We start from the raw sequence: 11655 nt of genomic DNA, 5'->3' as shown, positions 1-11655 counted from the left end.
CATGGTCCTTTTTTGAGAAGATAGCATAATTTATCTACTTTTTCGAGCTACATATGCTTGTGCATACCTTATGCTTATGTTTTCAGTTATCTCAATACCAGCAAAAACATGCTACCTTTTTACGTTCACTTCCACAAATTACTTAGCTTTGCTAGTATTCTTCCTTTTTTCACTACTTGCCCGAAATTGACTTCTATTGCATTTTTAAGGTCAACTAAGTTTTGAATAGGTAATTAGGTATCTATATATGATTTAAAGCAGACAGTTGTAACTTTTTTCTGAATTAGTAAGTAATATTATTTCGACACAAAACGATTTGGTATCATTTTACTAGGTTCTCAATTTGCCGCGGTATACTCTAGTATTATATATAATTATCAAATTTTTAATTTCATTAAGTTTAAATCATAATCAATATAAATTTCCGGAAAAGATCCCAGAACTAACAAACCAGAATACGGATGGCGTCAGAATAAGGACGTAGGCTTGCTGCGAGCGCGGCGCGCGGGGCGCCCGCCTGCCTGCTTTACCACTTCGTCTGCTTCACCCCCTCAAAAACCTAAAATCTGTCTATAAGAGCGCCTTAAATATATTAACTAAATACGGCTCAAGCCACCCTGAAGCACTATTAACCTTCAGGGAGGAAAAAAATCTTCTCCTCGGCTTCCGCAGCGCCCGCAGCGGCACATAAAGATAAAAGAGATTATCTTTCGCCATTCCACAACGACTCAAGTCTTGGTTTCTGGTATATAGACTTAGAAGTCCACGATTCCCTTACAATGAAATCGTGAATAATAAATACTTATTTTAGGTAATCTCAAAAACAACCCCTCAGATCAGGAATTTATTTTAGAGTGATAATTAATAGTAACAATTATTGCAATGGTTTTATAAAATAGACGGGTATCCGTGTGCGTATCATGAAATAATAGTACATTATTGCATAGGCCGGGAAAAGGCAATTCATGGATGAGGTCCGAAGCAGAGTCCGACAAAGAAGACGAATCCGCGAATTACTATTCCTGCCGAGTCATATATTGCTCTTTTCTCCAAACATGCGAGGAAATAAGGTAAAATAATCATTATTTATGCATCAAGTATTACTCAAATCGAATCGTCATATCAAAAACGTCAAAAACAATTTCCCCTTTAAATCAGTTTTTAAAAATAAAAGGCACATTTTATTCTGCCATTCAGTACCATTCAACATAATTGTGCAATATATACTGTAACCTTAAAAAATATAAAAGTTATATAGGTAGTTTTTGAATGTATTACGCAGAATTCTTCTTCAGGTCTTGTAAGAACGAGACGTGTAAGGTCGTTTATCTTACTAATTACAATGATAACTTCCCGTTCGCTAAAATAGGACAACAATGGTCTGATTTTTTTTAAACACCGTTTGTCCATAAAGAAGATCTTCCCGTACTTACTGTTTTTGCTACAATAAGGTGAATTTCCAAGAAAAAGATTATTACTGTCCCATAATTAAAACCGGTATTTTTTCTGGACACTAATTTAAATCGAACAGATTTAGTGTTAGAGAAGTCTGCAACGATTTTGATAGCCATACGCAGTGCAAGTGTTATTCATACGTCATAATTTCATTGAAGTTTGACGTTTAATATACAACACTTGCACTGCATGCGAGGGCTATAAATTGTTGCATTATAACGTAATATCACGTTTACATAGCACCACTGAATAAGACGTTTAGCCACTTCATAGCTATTCACAACGCTTATACAAATTACCATATGAAAAACAATATAACTCTGACCTCCGAATAGGTATTATTTTTACAAATCTTAAAATCTAGATACAAGCTTACAGTCAATACAAAAGGTTTCTTGAATTACCCTACAGGGTTACCTATACACTTTAATGTATAGCGTAAGATTGTATATTGTGACTCGTTACGTTAATACAAGCGTTGAGGCTGCGCAGTAGGGCGGGCGGGCGCCGCCGCGAACACTCCACCGCCCAAGCCTCGCCGCGCGCCCGTGTTCACCCAAAATCCAAACACCAAGTGAGTCTAGTATTATTAACTTAATATCGATCAAAACCTCATCATAAAGTGTCAATTAACGACTAACTGCCGTCGAGCAAGTGATTAACAGTTCAATTAAACATTATTTAATCGATATCGTTTATAAACGCCATTGATTGTTTACATGTGGGTTTTACTTAACTGTTTTAAAGTAACATTCAGATATGTCTTTTTTTCTTTTGTTTTGTGTTTATGTACAGATTAGTTGATAAAATAACTATAAAAATAATCATTTGTGTTGCCTTGGAAATTAGTATAATAATAATTATTTGTGTGTTAATTAGTATGAAATTTTGTCACTTAAATCTGTTATTTATTTTAAAGTTTAAGAGTAGGTAGACTAGGTAGTAAATTTATTACCCATGTTGATGGTTTGCTTTTATGAAAAATATGCTATGGATAATAATCTCATTAATAACCAAAACATTTAGGCATATGCTTTTAAATATTACTTTATTCCCAGTGCCTTTCAGTATGACAAAAAAAGTGTATAGCTAGTTCATACGTCGGTGTCGGTACCCAATCTCAATACCTAATGTACCTATTGATATAAACAACACATATATTTTTTTAACTAAAGTGAATGTGGCTATAATGGGTTTGTGTTTATTGTACAGTCATCTGCATTAATATGTTACTCTTCAAAGGCCGCAAAAATATGGAACACGCTCGTATGGCTCTACAAATAAGATCGTGTCAGAGGGCCTACCATGTTCGACCGACGTGTTGCCTCCCTGTCACACTTACGTACGAATTTACAAGTGCGACAGAAAGGCAACACGTCGAACGTAGTTTGCGGTAGGCCCTCTGATATATTTGCGACCTTCGTTGTGTAACATATTATTGCATGTAACTGTACCTACATTATGACAATCATGTTCATGTTTTTTTTAGTTTTCATCAGTTAACAGTTATTAACTTTGAATTAAAAGTATGGGAATCTGTTAACAAAGGATAACCATTGTTTCGAGTCTCTAAAAGCTGTGGATCAAAGGTGAAAAGGTTCAAAAGATTGCTTGGGAACATGGGAACACGCCCGGTTACATAATTTTGAAAAGTCGATAGGTCCGCTGCAGGATGAATGAGACCCGGCGTGTCGGAGGATCGTAACGGGGTCAATGGCCGCGCTTAGCCAATTCAGCACGAATTTCGCGATATCCTTGGAAGGCTTTTCAGTTTGGCGCCCATTCAATTTAAGGAGCTCCGTGTGCTATTTTAGGAATTTCTGGGTTATATAGATCAGAAATTACGTCATAGTAACGAAGCTTTCTAACAATCCTTTGCCATAAAAGATACCTGCGTAATAATTGTTAGAAAATAAACTATATGTTTTTACATTTGTTACAAATTGCTTGTTCGTGATTTGCATATGCTTGCCTAACATATTATTGGACTGGTTTTCTTGGCATTGTTATAATATATTTTTAAAAACTCTATTATTTTATTAGCAATTTATCACTAGTAGACTATAATGACCAGAGCTCGAACAAATCATGCGGATGACGCAAAAGTGGCGTAATTTTGCACACAGGTGATGTTTGTATTTAAACCACCGCCGTGTGACATGTCGCATTTTTAAACATTTTAGGCAAATAGCGAAATCTTAGGTTTGCCGTTTGCTTCCGTTGCTATACTTACTGTTTTTGCATATTCACCATCAATGCATTTCTTAATATTTGCTGCTATCATAAAATTTGTAAGGTTCATATTAGATTCACTTTGCCCCTTTTTTCCACGTTTCCGACATGTTTGGTTGTCTCCAAATGTACTTCCTAGAACGGAAAATTGCAACAATATTCTATTAAAGATGACATTTTATAGCGTCTTTTTATACAATAAGTAGTAAAAATAAATCCTACCTACATATAATCATATACATATAACAGCTAAACAATAACAAAGTCAGTTTATTGTTCCTTGGATTGACAATGTCAGTCAAAGACGTATCATTTGATAAAGAGGTTGATAAATAATGTGGTAATTGTTTATGGGTGATTCTCGGAGCGTTTCAACCGCTTACAGTCTCCTGTTCGCATTAACCTTTCTTGTTCAAAATAACCAAAACTGATCTGACTGACAGCGGTTGAAATGCTCTGAGAAACACCTATGAAAAATAAAATACTATTTGAAATCACCTATGAGTGGCTTGACGTCATCGGCATGATTTGTTCGAGCCCTGCTAATGACGTTGACGTTTGCATTGCCACCAAAGAGCATATAATCACTAGGTTCGTTCTTGCCACCAGCGTATGAAAGGTGCAGGTAAGGAATCTCCATATACCAAAAAGTGTCATCAAAAAACCTTAAATAGGTGGCGCTTCAATACCTAGAGTACTTGAACAAAAAATCAAATCATAGACAGCGCAATTCACTCCGTCAATAACGCCTAGGTTCTTAGCTACTCTAGCGCTACTCTAGAGAGATTTGGAACTATTATTTATAGCTGACAGCTGGACACTTTTGCAACAGTTCTACCATAAGAGATGCCACTCCTCTTAATTCCACACTCCATACACCAGCGGCTGTAGCACGGTCGCATTTTTATCACATGTCACTATGCGTGTCAAGTTGTAACAAGTATGTAACTGCGAAAGTGACAGAAATAGTGACAAGTGATAAAAACGACCGTGCTGCAGCCGCTGGTCTTAATCTGACCAAAGAGTATAAGTAAGTATATTAGAATCTGGTCCAAAGAATAACCAACCTATTTCTTTGTTTTTGTGTTCTTAATTAAAAAACTATAATAAGTTGTGTCGTTATCTGTACCGCAAAAAATGCACCACGTAATTCGTGCTCAGCGCTCGAAATGTCACTCCAAATAGGATTCCGACCAAGCGCACGGTTCATAGAGATGTAATACTAAATACTACAGTTGCTGGTCGCTAGTAGAGACGCACAGTCGTTCCGTACGCACGCGCTGAAACATTCCCTGACTAACCATAGTGCACGATTTCAGTCGCCGTGAATTTAAAAAAAAACTTTGATTAGTGTTTGACATTTTGTTGTACATCTGGTTATATAAAATCACGTAAGTAGCTTACAGTTTACAATTATTTTTATTATATTCAAATTGTGGTTTAACGTTTTGTTTATATCAGCATCAATATTGAGTCAAACTTAGATTTTTTCGTAGATGTTATGTTTTTCGAAATATTTCAAAGTGCTTATTTATTTTTACCGTTTCATAGTTATTTTGATGTGTCCTAAATCCTAATACTAACCATAGATACTAACTTAAAATTCGACATCTGTTGCCAACAGGAAAACATACCTGTAGAATAATATATAGCCATAGTCCACCATAACAAGTGTGTCACCAACCCAACTGATTACCACCGGCTCGTCGGCCTTGTACTGATAGCACAAATTAGACATGATTGGAAATAAGGCCACAGATTTGTTACGTTTTTGAAATAGTCAGCCAGCCAAGCTGATCTACATTATCTCTCTATAAAAATGTTAGTAGTAATGACTATATCAATGATTGCTAGTTTGCTACGTAATTAACTCATTTGTGAAGTATGTTTAACAGGTAGATTCTTAAAAAAAAAATCGGACAGACAGACGGACATGACGAATCTATAAGGGTTCCGTTTTTTGCCATTTGGCTACGTAACCCTAAAAAGTTAACTATTATAGAATTACGGCAAAAAATATATACAAATATTCGATTCACTTGCGTTTTTTAAGGTAGGCCAGACGCTTAGCATTCTGGCGGTATTTATTTTCTGCAGATATTTTTTTGTTTTAGGACCTTTCAAGAACTTTTCTTTTCCTAACTTCATTAAACATGATAGGTAGACAGGTTAAAACTTTCACAAAGTATTTATTGGGGCATCCTTTGCTGGTAGGTATAATAATAAAATTTAAAACATAAGATGTTGCTAAATGTGCAAAATACGTCGTTCTAGTGTATGAACACCCCTGTTCATTCACTGGAATCAGCGGGTTCTGAACTCTAGGTATAGATACAGGTTTAAAAATAACTAATTATTAAATTCAATTAAAACTAAAGGTAACGACAATAATAAGAGCTATGTTTCTTCGTATATGTTGTATTTCTGCAAAGAAAAATATACATACCTGCTGTATAATAACAATAAACAAACCCGGTCAAGTGAATAAGGTTCTGTCCTAACGAAATACAATAAAACGTACAATTTATATTATAAAACGTATGTAGGTATATATTTATCATTTAATATAATATACCAGCATTAAATGTTTCTTTATTCAAAAACAGAAAGTTCAAGCGTTTTAATTAAGGATATAACAGTGTCACTACGGAGCTCCCACGGTCCAAGCGAGTTGCCCCACGCCACACCGCTGATAACATCGGCCCTCCGAACCTTACGCCACTGTCAAACAAGACCTACTTTCTTATCAAATGTTTCCTAAATCATACTAAATGTTTCCCAACACATGAAAACTGGGTTTTTATGAAAAACATCCAGAATTTTTCCAATTAATGATGAATATAATCATCTTAACTCCTACCCAGCTCCAAAAGTAGAGTCTAGAATTATTATGTCTCACGTTTTCTCAAAAAATTTGTATCAAATATGTAACAGTATAAACTATTCATATTCACAAATGGTATTGCTCCTTATATGAGCTAGTCTATCAGCTATCTTATGTTCTGCGAGTTGATTTTGTCGTAATATGTATCCGCTAAATAATTCTCTTTGTAAGTATCTTTCATCTTCGTGGGGATTACTCCCGCCCGCTGTTCAAACAGCACTTTACCTTCCGAACAAATGTATTATGCATCTTCGATTGCCTCACTGCCTAATATAAGTACTGTAACAAACGTCGTTGTACAATATCGTCGAGAGATATATATTACACCACAGTGACCAGTAATATCATGGTAGTATACCTAATTGCATACCGATAACTACTCTGTATAATCTTAATAAAGCTTAAAATCGAATATCAGATTTCGAGATAGAGCCTAAACTGTTTACGGATACAACATTACATCACTTTATCTCACACCTTCCATAATGCACTGGCATTACAAATGATGCTCTCAAACTGTAATAAAATTATTTAAACGACCTTTAAAGTATAATGCTGGATTAAATTTATAAATTATAACCGAAAAAATAATCCAAGAAAAAATAAGAAATTGCATATGTTACCCAAAAGTGGAAACAAAAGATGACCGACCCTAGATGACCGTTTAACTTTAAAATCAAAATAATTCAATCCTGACGTTTTTAGTACAATTTTTACTATAGCTCTAATCCTTCCCCGTATGCGGCCGTGAGCGGTCGCCGCGTACATGTTTCGTGCCAGAATCGTTTGTATGAAAATAAGATGGCCGCTTCAAAATGTAAACCTTATACCTATTACGTAATGAAATAGTAGGTACATATACTTATTGACATGACTTTTCTTCGTATCTAGATTTTAGACTATTTTTCGAATCTTTACATTATTCAGAATTTTATTTTTTAATTAATATATGAGAAATGGATGGTTTCAATATCATGCCCATACCAATAGATGAACAGTGTTCAACTTATACGCAAGGCCTAGTTTTTTTATGCCTTCACTAGTTCTCTGCAAAAAAAATAGATAATCTTCTGCTGATCGTTGATTTTTAGCCAAAAATTAACGTAACCTTTATATCTAACACCGTTATTTTAAAGTTTGTTTTAGACGGTTCAATTACTTCTACTTATCCCCAAAACTTGAAACAAGAAAATGTACTAGTTCAACTATTAGATTTTATTCCTAAAACTGAACAAGGATTGGCCTACTTGATTTGTTAGTTCATTTATTCACATCATGACCAAAACTTGTATTTTGGTTCATGTTATAGGAGTGATCTAATATGATTTATTTATAAAAATATACAATTTCACTTACGTTCACGCATTTTTTAACTAATTTAATTACTAGTGATATTGCTTTCTCTAGGCAACATAAAGTCATTGATTTCTATGAAAAGCTCTCTTTTGATCACTATAAGATCATTTTATATTATATGTTACATTTTTATACTGAATCCTATCATTTATACTGGCCCAAATTGTTCATAATTAAAAAGGGCAAATTGTACATCTTCTGGGGAAATTGGCCTATTCAATAATTAATTGATTTTATAAAAGTACTAGATAATAATAAGGGGGTTTGGAATCTTCTTCCTCGCGTTGTCCCGGCATTTTGACACGGCTCATGAGAGCCTGGGGTCCGCTTGGCAACTAATCCCAAGATTTGGCGTAGGCACTAGTTTTTACGAAAGCGACTGCCATCTGACCTTCCAACCCAGGGTAAACTAGGCCTTGTTAGGATTAGTCCGGTTTCCTCACGATGTTTTCCTTCACCGAAAAGCGACTGGTAAATATCAAATGATATTTCGGACATAAGCTCCGAAAAACTCATTGGTACGAGCCGGGGTTTGAACCCGCGACCTCCGGATTGCAAGTCGCACGCTCTTACCGCTAGGCCACCAGCGCTTCGGGGGGTTCGGAGTCGTTTAATCTAATCTCTATTATATGCTGAATCATATTAAAAATAAAAGTTATTGCAAATGCGTTCTAACATATAGAAAAAAAACTAAATTTTGGGTAGCCGGTTCATTGTTCATTTATTGGTGCCAAAATTTCCTCATTCGATTACATAACAGTCTAGATAGGTAAAATTTATTTGCAGTCCATTAGAAAAAAGTAAGTACGTTCATAGGTGCACAGATAATTGGGTACCTACCTTAGTGTTGTTAAAAGACTAGTCTTGAAGACTTTGAAACCTTAAAGACTCTCAAACCTTGGAGGTTCGAGCTTTGAAGGGCTTTGAAGAAGCGTTAGAGCTCAAAAACAGTTCGGAACCTTAACGACTCAAGTTTTTTATGAGCTCTTAAGAGTAAGTCTTTAAGACTCAGGCTTCATAGAAAGATCAAGCTTTAAAAACTCGGTCCTGTATTGAAAGCTCAAACCTCCCGAACCTCGAAGGCCTTAGTCGAGCGTTAAGAGCTCAATCAATGAGCGTTCTAGGCAGAAAGTATTAGTGTGTTTTTTATTAAGAATATTATAAACCTAACTACGTTGCCACTTTGTAGATAGTCATGTCTGGGTGTAGTGATTAATAGATCGCAAAAAAACTGATGTCACTCGTAAAATTGATCAGCAGTCACAAAAAAAATCTTTAACTTTTCATTTAGAGGTACCTATTGTTTATCCACTCTAATTGATATTTTACAAACAAAAATGCGATAGTTTTCCTTTTTTTTTCCCTATCTCACAAAAATTGATACAATATTTTTTAATTCTAATGACCCCAGGATTACACTATTAAAATCTCTCGGGTTCCTCACGAGCAGTATATAACTATCAAAAATGGCATAGATTGAACTAATTTGTTAAAAGCTTTTTACGACTTAAATGCTCCAAACCTTATAGACTTGAAACCTTCAAAGCTTAGGAGGCTTTAAACTTAAAGCTTGAGGCCTAAAGACTCGAGATTTCTGTGATCGTAAGCAGCAACGTGAACTTAGGTATTAATTGAGGCTATACGGTTGAGGCTTTAAGGTTCGAGGCATCTAGACTCAGCAGTCGTGACTCAAGTCTCTCAGCAGTCGCGACTCGAGTCTTGTAGTTTACGCCCCGAAGCTTAAATTCACAACACATACCTGCGTGACAAGGTGACTGTTTGAGTGGTGACAAAAATCAATGTAAGACAATAATTACAAAATCATTACAAGTATTTTACAGTTTCAGCAATTTATTACCAAATTTCATGGAATTTTTAACCGATTCAATTCATACCTATTATTTAGAATCGATCTTACACAGTTGTCAAGTTTTAAGGTGCCGTAATTTGTAGGTTCAGAAAGCGGACTTTATGAAAAATCGTACCGGTTTTTTAGATCACAATACTGTTGCCAAAAATGTAATTAGCAATCTTGAGGAATTTCTCTAGGGACCTACTAGGGACGATTCGAATCCAGTTTTTTCGACTTTCGCTCGATAGAAAAATATCACGAACATAGGTCTAAAACGCAATTTATGCATAAAAGCTAAAAATATTAAAATTGCTTCTAAAATGCGCAATTTGATTTTTGAGAGGACTCATCGATTGTTTTTTTTATGTTTAAACTTAAAATAAATTAAAATTCAAAAACATGATATCCGCGGTATTGAGCACGCACATCCATCTCGCTCACATTTACGCTCAGTGAGAGTGAGAGAAGAACACGAACCTACGAGGGCTTAAATAAAAAACCGGCCAAGTGTGAGTCGGACTCGCAAAGGAAGGGTTACGTACCATTATCTATAAAAACGGTCACCCATCCAAGTACTGACACCGCCCGACGTTGCTTAACTGCGGTGATTGGATGAGAACCTCGAGATTGCAAAGAAATATTTATTTTATTCTGTTTTTAGTATTTTTTGTTATAGCGGCAACAGATGAACATAATCTGTAGAAATTTCAACGACGGACGGACGGACGGACGGACAGCGGAATCTCAGTTTCTCAGTTTGACCCTTTGGGTACGGAACCCTAAAAATACAAGTACATGTTAGTTTTATTTACACATTGGAGCTTCGATTAGGTCACGGCCGACAATGCCAGGCTCTTGATTTCCTTGGCCTTTCCGTATTCGATCATAGATTACGTTGCCAGCGACAAAGACCCGTCTTCTAACTAAATTGCCGGAGAAATCTTGGCGGCGATGCAATCTCGATCGCAGTTGCTACCTATTCTATTCAATAGGTGAATATGATTTAAATTAACTAAGTCCCTAAACAATGCAATTTACGCAGCTTAATTGCAACAATGTACATACCTACGTACATAAAAATGTAATTGAAACACAAGGCAAATTTATATTTCGTGTGTATTAAGGTTATTTGAATGTAGTTGAATGAAAATTGAATGTTTGTTATCGGCATAGTTGCTTATCTCGTCACGGGGAGCCAATCAGCTGACAGGAAATTAGTTGTTAGATGGAGTAAAGGCCGAGCTGGATCTAAGTGCAATACTGATTACAGGCCATGAACACGCACCTTGGCCGTAATTTCTTACTGCATAACTGCATTTATTTAACAAAATATATATTACCCTTTTCGTCCTGGTGGTCAAGGTCATCTACCTATACTAATCACCTACACAAAAAAACCTACAGTTTTCCTTTTTATTAGCCATAAGCAAAGTAGGTATACAATACTCACTAGGAGGAGAACGATAACTCCAAACAAAAAAATGTCCCTTTCAAAAGTTCGTTTATACTAGTGGCGCTCTCGTTGTATCTCAAAAATTTACAACCGGTTTAGCCTGGCGGGTTTTGGTAGGTCGTGATCCAGTTCTAGCTAGTGGTTCTGGGTTCGAATCTCGGCGACGGAGTTTTTTTTGTATTTTTTGTTTTTGTTGGGGTGAGGTTTTTAAATTAGCATTTCACAAATAGAAAAATATTATGTCACATATTAAACAAAATCACAGACATCTTTTGTCCTAAGAGATGATTTATATATTTTGAAGTTATTTCAATATAAAAGGTAACAACAGTTATTATCATGTTATAAATATTTTTATTCCTATTCTTCTTTCTTTTCTTTTATTTTTATTACATGTAACACATGGACACATATTTTCATTAG

General features: G+C 35.4%; 1 long non-coding RNA gene across 2 annotated transcripts in view; it reads left to right on the top strand.

The window, feature by feature from the left end:
- The first annotated feature begins 589 nt into the window (after positions 1-589).
- The window catches only part of LOC133526128 (uncharacterized), a 53655-nt gene continuing 42589 nt past the window's right edge, over positions 590-11655 (top strand). The window contains exon 1 of one of the 2 annotated variants that reach the window (XR_009800690.1): positions 590-2029. This is a non-coding gene — a long non-coding RNA (uncharacterized LOC133526128). The other variant, XR_009800691.1, reaches the window with a different exon arrangement.

This window comes from Cydia pomonella, chromosome 16 (assembly GCF_033807575.1).
Source record: "Cydia pomonella isolate Wapato2018A chromosome 16, ilCydPomo1, whole genome shotgun sequence".
NCBI classification, from domain to species: domain Eukaryota; kingdom Metazoa; phylum Arthropoda; class Insecta; order Lepidoptera; family Tortricidae; genus Cydia; species Cydia pomonella.
Note: the sequence above shows the minus strand (reverse complement) of the source record. Positions and strands in the feature narration are given on the sequence as shown.